We start from the raw sequence: 10802 nt of genomic DNA on the forward strand, positions 1-10802 counted from the left end.
GGCACAAAAGCAACAAAACTTCAGCACGTTTAGAGACTCAACCTTGGAAAATGTTCATGGTTTGCTTTTTTTGTGGCGGTTTTTGTCACAGTTTTCTTAAATGTTGTTTGTTTTAAGTGTTTTTCTTCTTATTCTAAATGTTCTTTCCAACCTCTTTATCATATTGATGTCAATCTTCAACATGCTTCACTGACTGACCGAACGGCATGAATAAAGGTGGAGGTAACCCATCAGATAAAGAAAAACCATCAGGTTCCGGTAATCCATCAGGTTCCGGTAACCCATCAGGTTCAGGAAACCCGTCAGGTTCTGAAAATCCTTCAGGTTCTGGGAACCCATCCGGGTCTGCTAGTGCTTCAGGTTCTGGCAGCGCTTCAGGTTCGGGGGACCCACCAGGCCCCGGAAAGCCACCAGGTCCTGGAGGGCCATCAGAGGGCAGCACTGAAGCTACAGAGGAAGAAAAAAGAGCTGAAGATGAAAAGGATGAGTCAGCTAAAGCTGGCAAGCGTTCAGGCCGTAAAAAACAAGGCCCACAGGTTCCGGAGACAGTTGTTGGTAAGAGATGTTTGAAGTTGCACTAAATAATGACATTGCTTCCATGCAAATGTCAAAGTCATTCAGAATACTACTCAGGAATAACTGTGCAATCTCTTGTAGGAGATCTGGGTCTAATTCAGTCACATCATCTGAACAATAAACAAAGTTATCCAAGCACTTCCTATTCCTATTAAGTCTTTCATATGACTATGGAGACATTTTTGCACATTAATAATCAGAAAACTTCTTTATTCGGTTATCAAGCATTTACTTGTTCTGCCACAACATCCCTGAAGGACTTAGGTCCTTGTTTAATGTTTTACTTAATTTAGCTTTAATTTAACCATTCTGGACGTGTTTTGGATCTTATTTCTGCAGGACCAAACATCTCACAAAATACCTTGGGACATCATAGATAACTTTCCACTGACAAACTTAGCTGGTTTCATTGTCCCAATTGCTCATCATTTAAAGATTATAACCCTAGCTTCCACAGAACAGGCTTTGTAAGCATATGCATATTCATATCAGCAGTTCTTGGACATAAAGTTTGTGTTGAAACTTTGTGAAGGCATATCTGATGAGCAAGCTCAAAATAAGTGAGGGATATATTGAGCAAGGCGGGCTGTAATCAGTAACTTTAATAACCTCTTTAATTAGGTTGATTCGAGTAGGCGGACGTTTTTTGTTTGCATAATGGCAGTAGGCGTTGGATAACTTTGTTTATTGAAGGAATGATTCAGTCAAAATGGAAAATGCTGTCTTTATATGTACTTACGCTCATGCCATTCCAAACCTGTATGTTGTACATTTTTTCTTTGGAAGACAATAATAATAATAATAGTTTCATTTTATTTTATTTTTTATTATTTTATTTATATATATATATTTTTTTTTGTAAATTATTTTATAGTATATTATAGTTTTATTTGTTTGTTTGTTTGTATAAAGAATCATACGGTTTACACAGTGCTTATGGTGCTTTTGTTGTGCTTGACAGCCTGTGGTCAATATGACTGAACTGACATAGAAGATCTATGTAAAAATCCTTTATAAATTAAATTTTTGAATTTACCAAACAACAACAACGATATACAGGTTTGGAGGGACATCTCTGAGTAAACTATTCCTTTAACTAAAATAAATAAAATAAAAAATCTCTATATAATTGGACTGAGGACCAATACCTTTGTTGAAAACGTTTATGTTTTATTGAAAGATTCAGTAATAAATGTGTAAAACAAATAGTAGCTACCCAGTCTGCAATGTGCCAGATATTTCTTATGCACTGTGTGTGTGTCTGCTGTCTGTGTATATCAGTATGCGCTTGTATTGTCTTCACCAAGCTTACTTGTCTTGCTAAAGGCCAATCACCTCACTCATTAATCAGAGGAACTGGGGCATTATAAGATCTTAATAAATTCAGCCAAATATGACTTCACAAACTTTAATTACGAGAAGACAAATTAAGGATTTTTTATGTCCTAGAAGACCTGAAAATTCAAGTAGAAGTCATTCCAGCAAGATGTTTCTTTGCCTTAACACTAAACTCACAAAAAGTGACTGAATCAGTATTTACCTGGAGATTTTAAAGCAAATTCTGCACAGATATCTGCACAAGTTTCCAGAGAACAAATAATACAAAATGGGGGAAAAAAGGGGGGGAATATTTATATTAATCTTAATAGAACAGCAACATTATTTGGTAATACCACCAAATCCAGAAGGTTTCCATAATTTTCCCATTAGTGGGGAATTTAACAAATAATTAGAGTCACTACTAATTCAGCAATTTCTCTCAACTGAACAACTTCACCCAAGGGGAATGTAAATGTACTATTAGAATGTCTGTACAATGCAGTTCAAAACAAGGCAGGTTAAATGTGTAGCAGCCATTCAGAGATGCTTCATAAGTGGTCTTTGTCATCATGATGGATTCTAAGAAGATACGGATTCTAAGAAGTCAGCACTGAAGACAATGGCAAGATATACTTGATTTTTTTTTTTTCAGACAAATTTCTAACTTCCATTCACATTTAACATGTGCCCATTAAATATGTATGCCCATACTTACTACTGTAAGTGTGCAATTTCACTGTTGTAGAATTGCTACAGTAGGCCTCAGTTAATGTGTGTGGAGTACATTTCAAACAGCAATACAGCAAAATGATAACCATTCTTGAATTATTAATTACTAATTTTGTTCACAAATCACCTGCAGATCCTGGTGTTCACTTTTCTGCTGGGCTGGAAGACTGCAAAGCTATTGTGGGAGAGGCAGCTGAACTGGTCTGCAAACTTAGCAGTGCTGACTGTAATGGCGTCTGGTCCAAAGATGGCAATGAGGTATAAAGATACCATATATATGTATATATGATGTGTGTATGTGTACATGTATACACATATACTCCACTTTTTTAATTTCTCTGTAGATTACTGCCTCCACTGAGGGTATAACTATCAGCAAAGAGGAAGCCATTCACAAACTGAAAATTGCCAAAGTAACAGACGAATTTGCTGGAAAATATCGATTTGAGGCTGATGGGCGTAAAACTGAATGCGTGATTGCTGTTGAAGGTTTGTTTTGTAATATCTGCTCATTTGTGCTAATGTATATGCAAATGATTTGAAGTGTAATGTTTATAGTATTTTTTTTTTAATCTGTTTGTTTAAGATCCACCGAGATTCAGTGACAAGGAAATTGAAGCATTTGCAAAACCGATTGTGATCAAACACAATCAGAAAGCCACCTTCAAAATTCCATTTATTGGCCGTGAGCCATTCAAAGTCCAGTGGTACAAAGATGATGAAGAGCTCATGCCAAACTCTCACTGCAAGATTGAGATTTCAGAGGGTGAAAGCCGTCTGCTTCTCACCAAACTACAGCGTAAAGACACCGGGGAAATAAAAATCAAAGTCAAAAATGAGTTTGGCGCAGCTGAAGCCATTTCTAATCTAGTTGTACTTGGTGAGTACAAAAAAGTGAACTAATTAAACAGGTTGTATTTTTTATAAGAATGTAGTAGTTTGGTAACAAAATGACACTCCATTTTGCCTGATAAATTTTTACCTAATTTAGATAAACCTACCCCCCCACTTGGACCACTGGAGATCGTTGAGGCATCTGCCAACTGCATTGAGATCAAGTGGAGACCACCAAAAGACAATGGTGGTTGCCCTATTAAACATTACATACTTGAACGTAACCAAATTGGACGCAACACATGGAAAAAGATAGGCCAGATCCCAGGTGAAGCCCACTACAGAGACACCGATGTTGACCATGGCAGGAGATACTGTTATCGTATCAGAGCCGAGACTGATGAGGGCATCAGTGAACAGATGGAGACTGAGGATGTGCAGGCTGGCACTAAAGGTGACTTACTAAAAAAATCTCTCAAAGTAGCCTTGTGGTAGTCAGTCGCCATCCAGACTTGTCTTAATATGAACTGATTACTTTTCAGCATATCCTGGTCAGCCATCTGCTCCTAAAGTAGCCAGTGCCTTCAAAGACTGCATTAACCTGACATGGAGTCCTCCGACCAACACTGGAGGAACCAGTATTTTGGGTTATAACTTAGAGAAACGCAAGAAGGGCAGCAACTTGTGGGGCCAAGTCAATCCACCAGACCAGCCAATCCAAGGTTTGTATCTCAAATTTTTACACAAGTTACTATAAAGTACTGTCTGCTAGTAATGTTTACTTCTCAATTGCCATCCACAGCAAAGAAATATCCTGTAAAAGATGTAGTTGAAGGAATGGAGTATGAGTTCCGTGTGTCCGCCATTAACATATCTGGAGCTGGTGAACCAAGTAACCCCTCAGAATTTGTGTTTGCAAGAGATCCCAAAAGTGAGTAATTTCTCAGGTTGCTCATTATCTTCAAAAAGAGAATAGGAATTCAGCATAAGTATTCTCAAAGCTGTACATTTAAAAAAATGAACCATGGCCTCCCCTCATAGATATGCAAAAATAGCAGATTTAGGTCAGAATTTTCTGGGCTTCAAAATAACAAGCTAATTTGAACTCCTCTTGCACTTCTCCCCATTTTCTCGTTCAACGTTTTCTCATGCAAATGCTTTCATCTCAATTTCCTGTTAGAACCCCCTGGTAAAGTCATTGACCTTAAAGTGACAGACTCCACCTACACTACCTTATCCTTGTCTTGGACTAAACCAAAAGAAGAGCCTGGTGTTCAGGATGAGGCCAAGGGATACTTTGTGGATGTCAGGCCTGCTGAGAACACAGAATGGGATCGATGCAACACAAATGCCATTATCATGACTTCTTACACTGTAAAGGGACTGAAATCAATGGCCATGTATTGGGTTAGAGTGATCGTCGTCAATGAAGGTGGAGAGGGTGAGCCACAGGAGCTGAACAACTACATCTTGGCTATGCCTCCTCCAGGTGAATCATCTCATCTATGTTCAGAAAGGCCATAAATTGAAAAAAACTACCTCTCATTTTCAAAAACGGAACTGGATATGCCACATCATTAAATCAAGGTTTTGTTTTTCTTAGTGAGACCGAGATTCACGGATTCTAAGATCAAGAGCTTCATGGTGGTCAGAGCTGGAAATTCTGCACGATTCAACATCAACTTTGAGGTAATGGGCAATACTAAAACCATACTTTTAGAGACCAAACCAGGGGTTTAGAACTTTTATCACATAAAGTTTGTCACTTTTTGGGAGACAATCATTATATACTACCTGCCGTTTGAAGGGCTGAAATATAACCAGACTCCTGTTGCCCCTCATCGATTCCTTGATCAAAAATGTAGTGCTGACTTCAGCAAATCATTTAGGACTACTAGCTGAATATTATGTCCCATAATTAATATTCATGAGCCAGGCTATAACGTGCTCCCTTCTCATACACTTTTCAGATCATTCCTACTCCCCTCATTAAAACTATATTTTGCACTGGCCACATGTCCGATACTTGTCCTATATTATCTTTTCACAGGCTTCCCCATGGCCTGATGTCATCTGGCTTAAAGATGGTATCCCTGTGTCCAAACGTGCCACTATTAGCAATGCTGAGGGAGGCTCTCAGATCCTGATCCCATCTGCAGATCGCTCCGATACAGGAATCTATACCATCATAGTCAAGAACGTTGTGGGACAAGAGACCTTCAGTATTGAGATTAGAGTTACAGGTAAAATAAGGGAACCAGTGTATGTCTGTGAATCTGTTATTATTAAAGATACCATCTTAAATGATTGACTGTAGCATCACCAAATAGAATTGAAAAAATGTTTTCAAATATGTTTTCCTAAATAGTCCCAGTCTGTCTGGTTGAAAAACATAGCTACACCCCCATCTCACGCCATGTTGATATGTTGGGCTGGTCGGAATTTTTAAACAGAGCAATGTTTTGTTAGTATTGTACCACAGATCCACGGTGCTTGTACTTTTTGGTGAAATCATTTTAGGAATAACTTATAGTCTCAACGTATTAAGCTGGGACTGTAGAAAAGTATTTTAACTAACTCAAAAAAAAAAAACACACAAAGAGAAATGTACACTACCGTTCAAAAGTCACCAAGGCTGCATTTATTTGAATACAGTAAAAACAGTCAAATTGTTTTTACAATTAAATGTTTTTTTTTCCTATTTTAGTTTAATTAAAAATGGTATTTATTCCCATGATGGCAAAGCTGAATTTTCAGCCATTACTCCAGTCTTTAGTGTCACATGATCTTTCAGAAATCATTCAAATATGCCAATTTTGTATGCAATAATTTTTTCTAATTATTATCAATACTGAAAACAGTTGTGCTGCTTAATATTTTTGCAGAAACTGTTCAAAAGAACAACATTTATTTGAAAAATCTTTACTGTCACTTTTGATTAATTTAATGCATCCTTGCTGATTAAAAGTATTAATTTTTTTTTTTTTTAAATGTAAATGGCAGTGTAGATTTATAGATAGTTATAAAAACAATATACTAAACCACACTTGGTCTGTAGAGGAATGTACATGTAATAGCCTTGATTCGCCACTCCTGATGAACTACGACTGATTGTTTTGGTGTAGATGAGCCAAAGCCCCCAGGCCCCATAGAGTTGGATGAGAATGTTCCGGGCACGGTGACAGTTTCCTGGGAACCATCCCCAGATGAGAAACGCGATGATCGCCTGCATTACATGGTGACCAAGAGAGACTCGAGCAAGAGGACCTGGCACACTGTAGCAGACCGTATCTTCAACAACCGTTTCACAGCCTGTAACATCATGCCAGGGAGAGAATACCAGTTCCGTGTGTACTCCAAAAATGACATTGGCCTGTCTGCCCCTTTGGAGTCACCAAAATGGCTAATCACATGCAAGAAAGGTTTGTGATATTGGGGTATGGTGATTCGAGCTACTAGCATTATTCATATTCAGTCCTTTTGTAAAGCCAGCGGCTATTTACTCTGTGTAAAAATGGTGGATGATATTTATGCTACGTGGTATAATTGTAGATACTGTTTGCATTAAGTATAAACAGCAATACATAGCGTCTAAGTGCAAATTGAAACAGATGTATTACACAGTGTAAGTGAATAACATCTCAGTGGTGGGTGGAGTCAGCTATTTGGACTCAAATGTAAACAGACACAACCTATTATAAACTGGTTTATGATGATAAATATTTCACAAACTGAATGAAAACAGTGGTTTTCAACTGGTTTTTGCTTCAACACCCAAATTTGTGCATCAAGTGGTGACCTGACACAGTGTCAAAATTATATACTATGTTCATATATAAACGTAACAAAAAGCCATGAAAATCAAACATGAAATTTATTAATATTACCACGAACTGCAATGTGCAAAGCCTACACACTGGGCCAAATATTATATTATTTGTGACGCTTACCAATTAGGTTCCAATGTTTAACATTAGTTAACTACAAAGGTTAAAGTTAGCTAACAATAAAAACATGTCTAAAGCATTTATTAATCTTAATTAATTTCAACATTTATTAACACATTAATAAAATCAAAAGTTGTATCTGTTAATATTGTATAATGGACCTGAACTAACATAAACTAACAATGAACGGTTGTGTTTTTTATTAAAAAAAACGTTAACAAAGATTAATAAATACTGTAACAAAAGTATTACTAATTGTTAGTTAATGCATTAATGGGACCTAGTTGTATTGTTACCATGATAATATACTAATATGTTAGTAATATTCCCAAGTGACAGATGAATTTGATTGAATATCCTTCAACAACAAATTATATTGGAAGTGATTTTTACCCAAAATGTACTTGGTTATATTATATGGTTAGTATCTGCTATCGCAGGTCCATCAGACCTGTAACCCATTTTTGGATTGCGACCTATCAGTTGAGAACCACTGATTTAGACTGTATCTGGTCTTATGCACGTTCTGCCACTAGGGGGTGTCTGTTTACTGTGGACACCCTGCCAACACATGCACCAAACTGTGACCCTTCAGGGACCCACCCACTCACCGACATGTCAAGTACACAACCTTAATCAACTGATTTTTAACCAGGCTCCTTCAATTATTGCAGAAAAATTCACACTGAACATCCCAGAGTCCAAGACCTGCATCTTGGAGAGTCCTCCGAGGTTTATGGTTCCCCTGAAAATCCACACAGCCCCACAAGGCTACGAGTGCTACATGAGCTGTGCCGTGAGGGGCAAACCCACACCCCATGTCACCTGGTACCGCAACAATGTCAGCCTCAACACTGACACCAACTACTACATCACTAACACCTGTGGAGTGTGCTCCATGCTCATTCTCAGGGTTGGAGCCAAAGACATGGGAGAGTATAAAGTCATAGCTGAGAGCTCACTGGGAAGAGCAGAGTGCACCACCAATCTCACAGTGAGAGGTAAGGTTCTACATGAAGAAATTTACACCATTAAGCACCTGATGACAGCTGGGTTTCCCAAAGCTCTAAGTACAATTTTAGAAGTCGTACTTTATCTCTAAGCAAGTTTCCCCAAAACATCATCTACTTATTTGCTATGTAAAACCATATATAAATTCTCAGACCTTTTTTAGTGTTAAAAAACTGAACCTTCATGAAACTGCCTTACCAAAGCGTCAACATTTTTTCACTATATTCAGTAATGCTTAATAACTTCCAGTGCCTTGACAAGATAACATACATATTACATATTCAGCAGCATTTTCAAACTATTTTAATGTTGTGGAGACAAACTCCTGAAGATCCTGGCAACCACTGTGTTCTTTGGACCTAACAGTAACAATGCACATACATTTTACTAACAAGCATTCTGTGTGCAGGTTTGAGAAACCAGTGTCAATCCATCCAAATACAGGGTGATCCGCAGTAATATTGGGAAACTCAGCAAATGCCACTCAGAAAAGTTATTAAATGACAAAATGAAAACATCTAAATGCTTCTGAATTCAATTTTACAAGGCAATGCAACACTATATTCAGCTAAATTCAGTATAATGCTTCTAAACATATTTCTAATCATATCTTCAGAAATCCTAAGAATAACTTGGTTAACACTTCTATTTCATATAATTAAGTGTTAACTCGCAAAACAAAGGTACAATCAGTAAGTTAAGAGCATTTCCATTTTGTTCCATTTGTTAACAACATTAGTTGCCACTAACAATATAATACTTCTTAAGCATCTATTAATCTTAGTTCATTTTGATTTCAACATTTATTAATACATTATTAAAATCAAATTTGTATCTTAATATTATTTAATGGACCTGAGCTAACAAGAACTAGCAATGAGCAGTTGTATTTTTATTAATTAAAATTAATAAAGATTACTATAACAAATGTATAGGTAATTGTTAGTTAATGCATCAACTAATCTAAATACATCTAAATGCTTCTGAATCCAGTTGTACAGAACATTCTTCCAATGCATCACTAACTAGCTATTTGATGTATAATGTTTCTAAATATATTTCTGAATATATCTTCAGAAATCCTTAGAATAACTTGGTTTCAAACATTTAAGCATGTTAAAAAGTCATAAAAGTTACTCAAATTCAGAGAGTTTAGAACATTTCATACATAACACTGCAAATAAACACCTTAATCATATTTTATTTGTTTTTCAGAATAAAACCTTGACGTGGGGAGGATGTCAAAAAAACTGCTTGCAAATCATTGTGCAAATCTTTTTTTTTTTTTAGGCCCTTTGTAGAACTACAGCATTGAGTATTTTTGCAGAAAGATGGCTCATGGAAATACTGCGCACTGTGTGGCCTTATGAGACAGAAACGGTGGAATCAAATGCATGTGGAAAAACTTCATATTGTCTTACTGTGTTGAATAGCACAAAAATCTGAAAACATAAAGAAAAAACTCTTTGTGTTGTGCTGCTTGGGTGGCTGATACTAATACGCCATGCTTACCTAATCCTGTTTGGCAATGATTTTACTTCAGCTTAGTTCAGGTTTGGGGGGGTTATTGTACTTGTATGCAATTTAATTTATTAATTTATTTTATTCTGATGATTTTACTTCAGCTTAGTTCAGGTTTGGGGGGGGTTATTGTACTTGTATGCAATTTAATTTATTAATTTATTTTATTCTTGGCTTTTGTGTATGTACCCTGCTCTTTCACTAATTCAATTACACACACACACAAAAAGTGCTGATTTCTCACATCCATTTTTTTCTTTTTGCTTGTCTGGAAATGCTAAAGTATAAAAGAATCTTTTGCTTCTTCAGATATCGTTTATCAACAAAAATGGTTTGGTGTAAATAAAATATTCAGGTTCTTTGAAGAGTGCACTTGTGTATTGACCGTTATTGTACCTTATCATTACAAATCCATTACTCTGCGTATGAATTCAAAGCACAATGATCCGATTATTAATCCATGATCCTATGCTCCTAAAATTCTCAAGAGCTGTGTTTCTGAACACATCATTCAGAAACAGACAAAGCGAGAGAAATATTATACAGAAGTGCCATACGAATGCATACTGATGACACCATAAAGTCTCACTTATAAGTAAAGCCTGAACATGCTGTCCTTGTTATTTTTGGACTATTTTACTGCATGCCAATAAATTTTTTAAATGGCCTGACAGGGTCCAGCACATGTAACATCAGTATAGTGCTCCTGTGGCGTGCTCATGTGTATATGTCAGACATAAGAGTCACTATATCATGATGATTTATGACCTTTCCGTCTCTTCTGATTCATATATGGGCCATAACGTCCTGGCCTGACCATACCAATGTAACTTCAAACTCGTATCCAACAAGCATGGGATTTGT

At 36.7% G+C, this 10802-nt stretch overlaps 1 pseudogene; it reads left to right on the top strand.

The window, feature by feature from the left end:
* The window catches only part of LOC107708173 (immunoglobulin-like and fibronectin type III domain-containing protein 1), a 32399-nt pseudogene extending 22219 nt beyond the window's left edge, over positions 1 to 10180 (top strand).
* The last annotated feature ends 622 nt before the right edge of the window (positions 10181 to 10802 follow it).

Source organism: Sinocyclocheilus rhinocerous, unplaced genomic scaffold (genome assembly GCF_001515625.1).
Source record: "Sinocyclocheilus rhinocerous isolate Xijiao unplaced genomic scaffold, SAMN03320098_v1.1 scaffold113, whole genome shotgun sequence".
NCBI classification, from domain to species: Eukaryota; Metazoa; Chordata; class Actinopteri; order Cypriniformes; family Cyprinidae; genus Sinocyclocheilus; species Sinocyclocheilus rhinocerous.